Here is a 15,383-nt window from a genome sequence, read left to right on the forward strand (position 1 = left end):
CCATGGGTCCCTTTACTTTTCTACTTTTCTATCACCATTGTGTCTTAACATAAGCACGATACACACTTCATATATATACTTTCCCAATAGGTGGGAGTGTTACTGTAATACCATTGTAATATTCTAATGCCTTGTACTCTTTGATCCACTAGGATATTAGAGGTTCTTTTATGTGGTCCAATAAGAGATTAATCCACGTGATAAGAACCCTTACTTATGCATCTACGTCAGAAGTTATATGTTAATTGGGGACCTAACAACAAATCCCAAATAAGGTGCTTGCCCATTGCGCCTTAGTTCAGAATAAGAACTTCAATGGATGATTTAAATGATTGTTTATGTAACCGTGGAAACCGGAGAGGAGGATCCGTGGTTAATGAATGTCCGCGTTACCATGGATACCAGAGAGGAGGACCCTCGATATACCAGCAACCACTAAACGACGAGAAAGACGAGTCATGTGATCGGGAAAGTCAGAGGGGAGTATCGCGCAATGCGTGATGACGCATCCGTCACGTGGTCGCGATTGGGCGGAAGTGTCAGTGGGAGCCGTCAGTGACGAGCCACAAGTGGGGTTGCTATGGAAGCCACCCAGTAGTTAGGGAGGATCCTAGCGCACAGGATCATGGACGATTAGGATTCAAATGTATAGCGATCAGCTGCGCTGGGACCAATGGGAGGAAGTAAGTAGGGATATAAACCGGAGACCTTTTTCAGACATACACATTGGAGCTGACCTTGAGAAAGACCCGAGGAGGGTCGTAACGCGTGGGTGCTCTTTTGACTGACCTCCTGTGTGGACGCTAATGGCATAAAGAACTGTTCTGGCGAGTAAAGGAGTGCTGAGACCAGGGAATCCCTATGCTGCAGCTTGGTGACTTCCTTTGATTTTTCATGCCTTTAGAACTGGTGTGAGCCAGTTCTCACTTACAGCCGGTAATCAGCCATTTTTAACATCTTTGCCTAGGAGGCCAGTTATAACAGCGAATGTCTGCACCACCACAGTGTGGCTTGTTTTGTTCTTAATTGTTTTTTAAATGTTATGTTTGGTTATGTAATGTGTGTTATGTATTAAATTGCCACCTTTTATACAGTATCACACTATGTCTACATACCATTTCTTTTTCATGGTACGAGTAATACGGAGGTTGAGATATATCGGTCCATGAGAAGTGAGGCGATGGTCCAGTGGTATTTCACGTATCGTTTTATTTCTGCATTTTGTACCAGGAGGTGGGAAAAGCCTCTCTTGTGACATACCACACTATTAGCTGCCTCTGCGCACTGCTTGGGTTCTTCATACTACCTATTGCACAAGTCTGCAGAGGTTCAAAGACCTGCTGGTGAGAAAATTGTCAAGTCAAGCGGAACGTGACCCGTCAACAGCTCCTCCTTCACATTCTCCCGCAACTGGGGGTGCGAGGAAAAGGCTAAGAATTCCGAGCCCACCCGCTGGCGGTGATGCAGGGCAGTCTGGAGCGAGTGCTGACATCTGGTCCGGACTGAAGGACCTGCCAACGATTACTGACATGTCGTCTACTGTCACTGCATATGATTCTCTCACCATTGAAAGAATGGTGGAGGATTATATGAGTGACCGCATCCAAGTAGGCACGTCAGACAGTCCGTACGTATACTGGCAGGAAAAAGAGGCAATTTGGAGGCCCTTGCACAAACTGGCTTTATTCTACCTAAGTTGCCCTCCCTCCAGTGTGTACTCCGAAAGAGTGTTTAGTGCAGCCGCTCACCTTGTCAGCAATCGGCGTACAAGGTTACTTCCAGAAAATGTGGAGAAAATGATGTTTATTAAAATGAATTATAATCAATTCCTCCGTGGAGACATTCACCAGCAGCAATTGCCTCCAGAAAGTACACGGGGACCTGAGATGGTGGATTCCAGTGGGGACAAATTAATAATCTGTGAGGAGGGGGATGTACACAGTGAAAGGGGTGAGGAATCGGACGATGAGGAGGAGGTGGACATCTTGCCTCTGTAGAGCCAGTTTGTGCAAGGAGAGATTGATTGCTTCTTTTTTAGTGGGGGCCCAAACCAACCAGTCATTTCAGTCACAGTTGTGTTGCAGACCCTGTTGCTGAAATGATGGGTTTGTTAAAGTGTGCATGTCCTGTTTATACAACATAAGGGTGGGTGGGAGGGCCCAAGGACAATGCCATCTTGCACCTCTTTTTTCTTTCATTTTTCTTTGCATCATGTGCTGTTTGGGGACTATTTTTTTGAAGTGCCATCCTGCCTGACACTGAAGTGCCACTCCTAGATGGGCCAGGTGTTTGTGTCGGCCACTTGTGTCGCTTAGCTTTGCCATCCATCGACCTTGGTGCACCTCTTTTTTTCTTTGCATCATGTGCTGTTTGGGGACTATTTTTTTGAAGTGCCATCCTGTCTGATACTGCAGTGCCACTCCTAGATGGGCCAGGTGTTTGTGTCGGCCACTTGGGTCGCTTAGCTTAGTCATCCAGCGATCTCAGTGCAAATTTTAGGACTAAAAATAATATTGTAAGGTGTGAGGTGTTCAGAATAGACTGAAAATGAGTGGAAATTATGGTTATTGAGGTTAATAATACTATGGGATCAAAATGACCCCCACATTCTATGATTTAAGCTGTTTTTGAGGGGTTTTTGTAAAAAAACACCCGAATCCAAAACACACCCAAATCCGACAAAAAATTTTCAGGGAGGTTTTGCCAAAACGCGTCCGAATCCAAAACACGCCCGCGGACCCGAATCCAAAACCAAAACACAAAACCCCAAAAATGTCCGGTGCACATCATTAATTGATACTAATATACCAATGATAAGGAGCGCTAAAACATTTTAAAAGGTATATTATTTTAATAGACAATAGCAGGATAAAAAATAATCAGAGTAAGAAGTATTCTGTGTTATCAAGTCCTGGTTTAGCTGACATTGATAGAAAACGCTCACGTATGCACAGTGCTGTTTCCAAAAGACAAGTGTGTTCAGTGGATTAAACGTCAATTAATAGTCAATAAATAGTTATGGTTGAGCATAGGCCGGCTGGTTAGCAACTACCCCCGATAATGTGTGGAAATTCTCACCCTCAATGACCGTTTAGAGATGCTTGTCCAGGAACCTTTTACAGGGCTCAAGCGCTAAGCTCTCCACCGTACCAGGGTAACGGATGAAGTGCTTAGACGTACCGGCGGTGTCAATAGGAGCTTAGCAGCATTTAGAACAGGCTGGCGATCCTGATTAGGTATCCATTATGGGGACAGTCAGGTAGAGATGAGCGGGTTCGGTTTCTCTGAATCCGAACCCGCACGAACTTCATGTTTTTTTTCACGGGTCCGAGCGACTCGGATCTTCCCGCCTTGCTCGGTTAACCCGAGCGCGCCCGAACGTCATCATGACGCTGTCGGATTCTCGCGAGACTCGGATTCTATATAAGGAGCCGCGCGTCGCCGCCATTTTCACACGTGCATTGAGATTGATAGGGAGAGGACGTGGCTGGCGTCCTCTCCATTTAGATTAGGAGAGAGAGAGAGAGATTGACCTGAGGCTGATACTGTAGAAGAGAGTGCAGAGTTTAGTGACTGACCACAGTGACCACCAGCAGTGCAGTTGTTTTATTTAATATATCCGTTCTCTGCCTGAAAAAAACGGTACACACAGTGACTCAGTCACATACCATATCTGTGTGCACTGCTCAGCCCAGTGTGCTGCATGCCTGCATCATCTATGTATATATTATATATCTGACTGTGCTCAGCTCACACAGCTTATAATTGTGGGGGAGACTGGGGAGCACTGCAGTGCCAGTTATAGGTTATAGCAGGAGCCAGGAGTACAAGACAGTCACATACCATATCTGTGTGCACTGCTCAGCCCAGTGTGCTGCATCATCTATGTATATATTATATATCTGACTGTGCTCAGCTCACACAGCTTATAATTGTGGGGGAGACTGGGGAGCACTGCAGTGCCAGTTATAGGTTATAGCAGGAGCCAGGAGTACATATTATATTAAAATTAAACAGTGCACACTTTTGCTGCAGGAGTGCCACTGCCGCTGCCAGTGTGACTGACCAGTGACCTGACCACACTGACCACCAGTATAGTTAGTAGTATACTATATTGTGATTGCCTGAAAAAGTTAAACACTCGTCGTGTGACTTCACTTGTGTGGTGTTTTTTTTTTATTCTATAAAAAACTCATTCTGCTGACAGACAGTGTCCAGCAGGTCCGTCATTATATAATATATATACCTGTCCGGCTGCAGTAGTGATATATATATATTTTTTATATCATTATTTATCATCCAGTCGCAGCAGACACAGTACGGTAGTTCACGGCTGTAGCTACCTCTGTGTCGGCACTCGGCAGTCCATCCATAATTGTATACCACCTACCCGTGGTTTTTTTTTCTTTCTTCTTTATACATACATACTACTACATCTCTTTATCAACCAGTCTATATTAGCAGCAGACACAGTACAGTACGGTAGTTCACGGCTGTGGCTACCTCTGTGTCGGCACTCGGCAGTCCGTCCATAATTGTATACCACCTAACCGTGGTTTTTTTTTCTTTCTTCTTTATACATACATACTACGACATCTCTTTATCAACCAGTCTATATTAGCAGCAGACACAGTACAGTACGGTAGTTCACGGCTGTGGCTACCTCTGTGTCGGCACTCGGCAGTCCGTCCATAATTGTATACCACCTAACCGTGGTTTTTTTTCTTTCTTCTTCATACATACATACTACGACATCTCTTTATCAACCAGTCTATATTAGCAGCAGACACAGTACAGTACGGTAGTTCACGGCTGTGGCTACCTCTGTGTCGGCACTCGGCAGTCCGTCCATAATTGTATACCACCTAACCGTGGTTTTTTTTTCTTTCTTCTTTATACATACATACTACTACATCTCTTTATCAACCAGTCTATATTAGCAGCAGACACAGTACAGTACGGTAGTTCACGGCTGTGGCTACCTCTGTGTCGGCACTCGGCAGTCCGTCCATAATTGTATACCACCTACCCGTGGTTTTTTTTTCTTTCTTCTTCATACATACATACTACGACATCTCTTTATCAACCAGTCTATATTAGCAGCAGACACAGTACAGTACGGTAGTTCACGGCTGTGGCTACCTCTGTGTCGGCACTCGGCAGTCCGTCCATAATTGTATACCACCTAACCGTGGTTTTTTTTTCTTTCTTCTTCATACATACATACTACGACATCTCTTTATCAACCAGTCTATATTAGCAGCAGACACAGTACGGTAGTTCACGGCTGTAGCTACCTCTGTGTCGGCACTCGGCAGTCCGTCCATAATTGTATACTAGTATCCATCCATCTCCATTGTTTACCTGAGGTGCCTTTTAGTTGTGCCTATTAAAATATGGAGAACAAAAATGTTGAGGTTCCAAAATTAGGGAAAGATCAAGATCCACTTCCACCTCGTGCTGAAGCTGCTGCCACTAGTCATGGCCGAGACGATGAAATGCCAGCAACGTCGTCTGCCAAGGCCGATGCCCAATGTCATAGTACAGAGCATGTCAAATCCAAAACACCAAATATCAGTAAAAAAAGGACTCCAAAACCTAAAATAAAATTGTCGGAGGAGAAGCGTAAACTTGCCAATATGCCATTTACCACACGGAGTGGCAAGGAACGGCTGAGGCCCTGGCCTATGTTCATGGCTAGTGGTTCAGCTTCACATGAGGATGGAGGCACTCAGCCTCTCGCTAGAAAAATGAAAAGACTCAAGCTGGCAAAAGCAGTAGCACCGCAAAGAACTGTGCGTTCTTCGAAATCCCAAATCCACAAGGAGAGTCCAATTGTGTCGGTTGCGATGCCTGACCTTCCCAACACTGGACGTGAAGAGCATGCGCCTTCCACCATTTGCACGCCCCCTGCAAGTGCTGGAAGGAGCACCCGCAGTCCAGTTCCTGATAGTCAGATTGAAGATGTCAGTGTTGAAGTACACCAGGATGAGGAGGATATGGGTGTTGCTGGCGCTGGGGAGGAAATTGACCAGGAGGATTCTGATGGTGAGGTGGTTTGTTTAAGTCAGGCACCCGGGGAGACACCTGTTGTCCGTGGGAGGAATATGGCCGTTGACATGCCTGGTGAAAATACCAAAAAAATCAGCTCTTCGGTGTGGAACTATTTCAACAGAAATGCGGACAACAGGTGTCAAGCCGTGTGTTCCCTTTGTCAAGCTATAATAAGTAGGGGTAAGGACGTTAACCACCTCGGAACATCCTCCCTTATACGTCACCTGCAGCGCATTCATAATAAGTCAGTGACAAGTTCAAAAACTTTGGGTGACAGCGGAAGCAGTCCACTGACCAGTAAATCCCTTCCTCTTGTAACCAAGCTCACGCAAACCACCCCACCAACTCCCTCAGTGTCAATTTCCTCCTTCCCCAGGAATGCCAATAGTCCTGCAGGCAATGTCACTGGCAATTCTGACGAGTCCTCTCCTGCCTGGGATTCCTCCGATGCATCCTTGCGTGTAACGCCTACTGCTGCTGGCGCTGCTGTTGTTGCTGCTGGGAGTCGATGGTCATCCCAGAGGGGAAGTCGTAAGCCCACTTGTACTACTTCCAGTAAGCAATTGACTGTTCAACAGTCCTTTGCGAGGAAGATGAAATATCACAGCAGTCATCCTGCTGCAAAGCGGATAACTGAGGCCTTGACAACTATGTTGGTGTTAGACGTGCGTCCGGTATCCGCCGTTAGTTCACAGGGAACTAGACAATTTATTGAGGCAGTGTGCCCCCGTTACCAAATACCATCTAGGTTCCACTTCTCTAGGCAGGCGATACAGAGAATGTACACGGACGTCAGAAAAAGACTCACCAGTGTCCTAAAAAATGCAGTTGTACCCAATGTCCACTTAACCACGGACATGTGGACAAGTGGAGCAGGGCAGGGTCAGGACTATATGACTGTGACAGCCCACTGGGTAGATGTATGGACTCCCGCCGCAAGAACAGCAGCGGCGGCACCAGTAGCAGCATCTCGCAAACGCCAACTCTTTCCTAGGCAGGCTACACTTTGTATCACCGCTTTCCAGAATACGCACACAGCTGAAAACCTCTTACGGCAACTGAGGAAGATCATCGCGGAATGGCTTACCCCAATTGGACTCTCCTGTGGATTTGTGGCATCGGACAACGCCAGCAATATTGTGTGTGCATTAAATATGGGCAAATTCCAGCACGTCCCATGTTTTGCACATACCTTGAATTTGGTGGTGCAGAATTATTTAAAAAACGACAGGGGCGTGCAAGAGATGCTGTCGGTGGCCAGAAAAATTGCGGGACACTTTCGGCGTACAGGCACCACGTACAGAAGACTGGAGCACCACCAAAAACTACTGAACCTGCCCTGCCATCATCTGAAGCAAGAAGTGGTAACGAGGTGGAATTCAACCCTCTATATGCTTCAGAGGTTGGAGGAGCAGCAAAAGGCCATTCAAGCCTATACAATTGAGCACGATATAGGAGGTGGAATGCACCTGTCTCAAGCGCAGTGGAGAATGATTTCAACGTTGTGCAAGGTTCTGATGCCATTTGAACTTGCCACACGTGAAGTCAGTTCAGACACTGCCAGCCTGAGTCAGGTCATTCCCCTCATCAGGCTTTTGCAGAAGAAGCTGGAGACATTGAAGGGGGAGCTAACACGGAGCGATTCCGCTAGGCATGTGGGACTTGTGGATGGAGCCCTTAATTCGCTTAACAAGGATTCACGGGTGGTCAATCTGTTGAAATCAGAGCACTACATTTTGGCCACCGTGCTCGATCCTAGATTTAAAGCCTACCTTGGATCTCTCTTTCCGGCAGACACAAGTCTGCTGGGGTTGAAAGACCTGCTGGTGAGAAAATTGTCAAGTCAAGCGGAACGCGACCTGTCAACATCTCCTCCTTCACATTCTCCCGCAACTGGGGGTGCGAGGAAAAGGCTCAGAATTCCGAGCCCACCCGCTGGCGGTGATGCAGGGCAGTCTGGAGCGACTGCTGATGCTGACATCTGGTCCGGACTGAAGGACCTGACAACGATTACGGACATGTCGTCTACTGTCACTGCATATGATTCTCTCACCATTGAAAGAATGGTGGAGGATTATATGAGTGACCGCATCCAAGTAGGCACGTCACACAGTCCATACTTATACTGGCAGACCCTGTCACTGAAATGATGGGTTGGTTAAAGTGTGCATGTCCTGTTTTGTTTATACAACATAAGGGTGGGTGGGAGGGCCCAAGGACAATTCCATCTTGCACCTCTTTTTTCTTTTATTTTTCTTTGCGTCATGTGCTGTTTGGGGAGGGTTTTTTGGAAGGGACATCCTGCGTGACACTGCAGTGCCACTCCTAAATGGGCCCGGTGTTTGTGTCGGCCACTAGGGTCGCTAATCTTACTCACACAGTCAGCTACCTCATTGCGCCTCTTTTTTTCTTTGCGTCATGTGCTGATTGGGGAGGGTTTTTTGGAAGGGACATCCTGCGTGACACTGCAGTGCCACTCCTAAATGGGCCCGGTGTTTGTGTCGGCCACTAGGGTCGCTAATCTTACTCACACAGTCAGCTACCTCATTGCGCCTCTTTTTTTCTTTGCGCCATGTGCTGATTGGGGAGGGTTTTTTGGAAGGGACATCCTGCGTGACACTGCAGTGCCACTCCTAAATGGGCCCGGTGTTTGTGTCGGCCACTAGGGTCGCTAATCTTACTCACACAGTCAGCTACCTCATTGCGCCTCTTTTTTTCTTTGCGTCATGTGCTGATTGGGGAGGGTTTTTTGGAAGGGACATCCTGCGTGACACTGCAGTGCCACTCCTAAATGGGCCCGGTGTTTGTGTCGGCCACTAGGGTCGCTAATCTTACTCACACAGTCAGCTACCTCATTGCGCCTCTTTTTTTCTTTGCGTCATGTGCTGATTGGGGAGGGTTTTTTGGAAGGGACATCCTGCGTGACACTGCAGTGCCACTCCTAAATGGGCCCGGTGTTTGTGTCGGCCACTAGGGTCGCTAATCTTACTCACACAGTCAGCTACCTCATTGCGCCTCTTTTTTTCTTTGCGTCATGTGCTGATTGGGGAGGGTTTTTTTGAAGGGACATCCTGCGTGACACTGCAGTGCCACTCCTAAATGGGCCCGGTGTTTGTGTCGGCCACTAGGGTCGCTAATCTTACTCACACAGTCAGCTACCTCATTGCGCCTCTTTTTTTCTTTGCGTCATGTGCTGATTGGGGAGGGTTTTTTGGAAGGGACATCCTGCGTGACACTGCAGTGCCACTCCTAAATGGGCCCGGTGTTTGTGTCGGCCACTAGGGTCGCTTATCTTACTCACACAGTCAGCTACCTCATTGCGCCTCTTTTTTTCTTTGCGTCATGTGCTGATTGGGGAGGGTTTTTTGGAAGGGACATCCTGCGTGACACTGCAGTGCCACTCCTAGATGGGCCAGGTGTTTGTGTCGGCCACTAGTGTCGCTTAGCTTAGTCATCCAGCGACCTTGGTGCAAATTTTAGGACTAAAAATAATATTGTGAGGTATTCAGAATAGACTGAAAATGAGTGGAAATTATGGTTTTTGAGGTTAATAATAATATGGGATCAAAATGACCCCCAAATTCTATGATTTAAGCTGTTTTTTAGTGTTTTTTAAAAAAAACACCCGAATCCAAAACACACCCGAATCCGACAAAAAAAATTCGGTGAGGTTTTGCCAAAACGCGGTCGAACCCAAAACACGGCCGCGGAACCGAACCCAAAACCAAAACACAAAACCCGAAAAATTTCAGGCGCTCATCTCTACAGTCAGGGTGAGTTTTAGTACCAGAGCAGGCAGTCACGGCAATATCTCTACCAAGTTGGTGGTCAGAACAGGGCATCCATGCCGGGGGGATAATAGATACAGAAGTAGTTCACCCACAGTATCCAAAGCAATTGTGCATACAGGCGAGCTCCCTTTATGTGTTTCTCCGCTGTGTTTTATAGCGGTTTCCTCAGGAGATGCATACAGGTATCTGTGTCAGGTGTATGTTTAAAGTAAGTTCATCCAATGAGAATGTCCGCATTTAATCAACAGCACCTGTGCATATTTAACACATCAGCCAATTTGTTTGCACAGAGATCACAATGGTATTTAAGACATATTTAGAAAGTTGACAAAATAATACATAACATCACAAATAAGAATAGTGTATCATCTTCAGTCTAGGCATTGTGATCTAGATGAGCATCTAGATGTGCTGCAGTCAGTGAGGCGGGGATGTGCCTCGCCTCTGTCAGTGAGGCAGGGATATGCTGCAGTCAGTGAGGCGGGGATGTGCTACAGTCAGTGAGGTGGGGATGTGCTGCTGTCAGTGAGGCGGGAATGTGCTGCAGTCAGTGAGGCAGGGATGTGCTGCAGTCAGTGAGGCGGGGATGTGCTGCTGTCAGTGAGGCGGGGATGTGCTGCAGTCAGTGAGGCATGGATGTGCTGCAGTCAGTGAGGCGGGGATGTGCTGCTGTCAGTGAGGCGGGGATGTGCTGCTGTCAGTGAGACGGGGATGTGGTGGTGTCAGTGAGGCGGGGATGTGCTGGTGTCAGTGAGGCGGGGATGTGCTGGTGTCAGTGAGGTGGGGATGTGCTGCTGTCAGTGAGGCGGGAATGTGCTGGTGTCAGTGAGGCGGGGATGTGCTGGTGTCAGTGAGGCGGGGATGTGCTGATGTCAGTGAGGCGGGGATATGCTGGTGTCAGTGAGGCGGGGATGTGCTGCAGTCAGTGAGGCGGGGATGTGCTGCTGTCAGTGGGGCGGGGATGTGCTGCTGTCAGTGAGGCAGGGATGTGCTGCTGTCAGTGAGGTGGGGATGTGCTGCTGTCAGTGAGGTGGGGATGTGCTGGTGCCAGTGAGGCGGGGATGTGCTGATGTCAGTAAGGCGGGGATATGCTGGTGTCAGTGAGGCGGGGATGTGCTGCAGTCAGTGAGGCGGGGATGTGCTGCTGTCAGTGGGGCGGGGATGTGCTGCTGTCAGTGAGGCGGGGATGTGCTACTGTCAGTGAGGCGGGGATGTGCTGCTGTCAGTGATTAGTCTCTTTATGAGTGATGCTGTTGTTTATAGTTGGGTTTATTTACAAATGGTCACGTGAGTGTTGGAAGTGTGCGGTTATGGCCATACAATGAAAGACTAACTACATGCCGTATGTTGATTCTGTGTCTGTACTGTATGTGCTTCGTTTTGATATTTGCATACTATTGTGTACTTTACAGGTAGCAATATCTTTGTGTTTGTAACCATTATAGTTGATATGCACATCTTTTTATTGATTACCCATGCAGTTGCTTAGCATCCTTGATTAAAACGGCATTGATTGCTTGGATAGTTTATTAGGTTAAACAGCATTGGATGTTGTGCCTGTATCATGCAGCGCTTGTGTGCTGGTGCTGCTTAGTGTATTTTTATTTTATGTTTACAATATATTTAGGGTGTCTTTTTTAGTTTTACATTTTCCCATGACAGGGGAAAACAACATTCATTCCCTGTTTCCCATTAGTTGATACTTGAGTTCTTGCCAGATGTTGACTGTGTTCCGCAACATCACTTCCGGTACTATGAAACTGGCTTTAAATTCCAATGTTGAGTCATGGAGGTATGGGCTCCACAGGCCGGATGTTGATGAGCGTAGACTGGAGGGTCTGGCAGGCACAGGTGATTGGGATTGGAAATAACATGTTTGTGTGTGATCTAGGTACATCTACTGTAATAACTGTGCATATATTACAATAGGTGTTGCTGGAGCAAGATACACACATCATATTGGACAAATGTTTGGCTGCCCTGGCCCATATTGTTAAATTTATAGATGCATTACAATATATTTTATATAGGTGCAGTCTTGTGTGAGCTGCAGCTCAACAACAAAGAAAAGAACTAGAGAAAAGTGCAGGTAAATATATTTTTCTATTTTTCATACTATTTAACTATAACTGGGAGGGTATTTCAATGAGGCCAGAGCAGGTAGACCACTGCTTCCCTTCAAGGACATTAGACTGCACCTCAGATCAGTCATACTGTCTAAATATCAGTTGTAAAATGTATCTAGTGTGATAATATTTATGCGTCTAAAGTGCACATCAGCAGCTGAGATTCATCGCCATCTTGTCAAGGTGTACGGTGATAACGTCGTATCACGGAAACAGTTTTGAGTTTGGTGCACTGTCTTTGGTAACGGCAGGACAGATGTTTAAGATACAGCGCTACCATTGGGAGGTACTTCACAACCCCCCTACAGTCCTGACCTGGCCCCAAGTGATTTCAATCTCTTTGGACCATTGAAGAAGCACCTGGGTGGAAGGCTATTTGCAACCAGCGGTGAAGTTCAGCAAGCTGTCATGTCCTAGCTTCAGGCATTTGGCACTGATTCATCTATGCTAGGACAGATGCCCTTGGTGTACCATTGGAACACATGCTTAGAAAAGTATGGAGACTATATGGAAAAATAATCTGTACCAAGGCCATAATATTATATATATATATATATATATATATATATATATAAAATATACGAATTGAATACATTTACCCTTATTTAATGAACCCACCCTTGTGTGTCTGTCTATCTATCTATCTATCTATATGTATATATAAAATCTTATACAGTACCCCACCCCAGTAAGTCCTGCATTTGCCTGCGTAAGTGTACAATATATATTGTACACTTACATATGACTTTGCTGTTTCGTTTTGATGGCATTTTCAGCAGGAAAATATAGTGTGTGGTATACTTTTGATAATATGATTACTATTGTCCTGACTTATTGTGTAGGAAAACAACAACATACTGTCATAATAGAGATTGCTTTGTATTCTCCACGAACTAGGATGTATAAGCACGCATCTGGGTCTGCTAAACGAAAGAAGAAGAGAGAGATGGAAAAGGAGGCATTGAAACAACAAAAGCTGATGCAGTCTTTCATAACTCCGAAGATTTCTACAGTGTCTTCTGAGGAACCTGAACCTGAATTTGATGCACCAGAAGCTTCTCAGAGCAGTATCACTGCAGACATCAATACAGGTGTACAGCAGGATGCTTGCCCTTCCAGCTCAGACGAAAACCTCCACAAGCCTGCAGTCTGGAACATCCCATGAGATAGACACAGCAAATGTACAACAGATCTCTTCTGCTCTTGTTGACGAAATTGTAGTTCTGTAGACCGAAAACGGTCAGCAATCGTCCACTGCCTTGACAAGATCACAAGATACATCCAGAAAATCTATAAAGGATGATATCATTGTAAGTTATTCTCATGATCCCGCTGACTGGGGACTGGGTAATAATATTAAAGAATCCATGAGAGAATATTTTTCCCGCAATCCATTAAAAAATACTTGGTCCGATTTTTCAGCATCCAGGAGAATCTATACTGATGGCACACGACTTCTGACTCCAGATCTATTTTGGAGAAAAAAAATTAATGGTGAAAGTGTTCATCGCGATTGGCTTATATACTCTGAATCAAAAGGCACAGTATTTTGCATTCCTTGCAAACTGTACAGCAGTACATCGCATGCCCTTGCAGCAGCAGGATTTAATGATTGGAAAAATGCTGGAACAAGGTTTAAGGAACATGAAACATCAAGTGATCATCGCAGCTGTATAATGAAATTAACACAATGAGCAAAACATAGTTGCCAGATAGACCATGCCCTTGTTCTACAAATTGATAATGAACAAAAATACTGGAGAGAAGTATTAAAGAGAGTTGTTTCCGTTATCAAGTTCCTAGGGGAACGGGGTTTACCCTTTCGGGGCCATGATGAGCTATTTGGTTCTCCTCAAAATGGATGTTTTCTTGGATGTCTAGAACTTATTGCCCAATTTGATCCATTTCTTGAGAATCATATCAAGCAATACGGAGGAGCAGGAAGTGGAGTAAGTAATTACGTGTCCTCAACCACAGTTGAAGAATTTATTGGTCTTATGGGAGCTAAAGTGTTAGAAACAATAGTTAATGAACTGAAACTAGCCAAATATTATTCTGTTATTGTGGACTCCACTCCAGATCTCAGTCATGTTGATCAACTAGCAATAGTTGTGAGATATGTAAACAAAGATGGACCAGTTGAACGATTTTTAAGATTTGTGCCAATACATTCCCATACTGGAGAGCACCTTGAAAACACCTTACTATCTGTGCTTTCAGAAGAAAATATTGACATTTGCAATTGTTGAGGACAAAGCTATGATAATGCCAGCAATATGTCTGGCAAATACAATGGCTTGCAAGCAAGAATTTGTGCAATCAATCCTTTAGCACTGTATGTACCTTGTTCTGCTCACTCACTCAATTTAGTGGGAGCATGTGCTGCTGATTCTTGTGTAACAGCAGTATCATTCTTTAATTTTTTGGAGTGCCTTTACAACTTTTTTTCTTCATCAACTCATCGATGGGAAATACTTACTAAACATCTTAGCCAAGCATCTGGACACCTTTCCCTAAAAAGACTGTCAAGCACAAGATGGTCAGCTCGTGCTGATGCCACAAAAGCATTAAGAAGAGGCTACAAGGAAGTTGGTAATGCACTTAATGAACTGAAGGACTCAGAACAACAACATGCGAATGCTTGAGGAGAAGCAAAAGCTCTGGGAGAGCAACTTAATGCTTTTGAAACGGCTATCTTGCTTGTTGTATGTGGAAAAATTCTTGAGAGGTTAGATGCAACAAGTAAGACTTTGCAAAAAACAAATGTTTGCATTGATGAAGTTGTGAAGCTCTATAGTTCACTGGAGGAATATGTCCAAAAAATTAGAGATTCTTTTGACAAATTTGAAACTGAAGCCAAACTAATGACATCCAACCATCTTTATCCAGGTGAAGGCAGGCGCTCAAGAATAAGGAAACGTTTCCATGATGAGGAAGAGACCGATGATGAACCACATTTTTCAGCAAGAGAAAAATTCATTTTCAATACCATCAATATCATAATAGATCGTCTTCTTGTGGAGCTGAAGAAGTGAAACAAGTCTTATGAAAACATCAATAGGCGGTTTGCAATTCTTAAACCATCAGCTGGAGTACCCATAAATGAGCTCCGTAGTTTGGCAGATAATCTGCAAAACACTTATCCAGACGATCTTGATGAGAGCTTTACTGAAGAATTTTTACAATTTTCTTCAATGTTACCACAGGAGGATAACCCAGTGGCAATGAGGCAGTATATCATTGACCATGATCTCCTGGATACATTCCCCAATACAGAAAACATACTACGTATTTCTCCAACGTCCTAATGGATGCTGGGGACTCCGTAAGGACCATGGGGAATAGACGGGCTCCGCAGGAGACAGGGCACTTTAAGAAAGAATTTGGATTCTGGTGTGTTCTGGCTCCTCCC

General features: G+C 45.4%; 1 long non-coding RNA gene across 1 annotated transcript in view; it reads left to right on the top strand.

Moving 5' to 3' along the window:
- The window catches only part of LOC134910317 (uncharacterized), a 103,348-nt gene that overhangs the window by 67,550 nt on the left and 20,415 nt on the right, over positions 1–15,383 (top strand). The window contains exon 3 of the long non-coding RNA XR_010176168.1: positions 11,876–11,934. This is a non-coding gene — a long non-coding RNA (uncharacterized LOC134910317). The remainder of the gene's footprint in view (positions 1–11,875; positions 11,935–15,383) is intronic.

This window comes from Pseudophryne corroboree, chromosome 4, assembly GCF_028390025.1.
Source record: "Pseudophryne corroboree isolate aPseCor3 chromosome 4, aPseCor3.hap2, whole genome shotgun sequence".
Lineage (NCBI taxonomy): Eukaryota > Metazoa > Chordata > Amphibia > Anura > Myobatrachidae > Pseudophryne > Pseudophryne corroboree.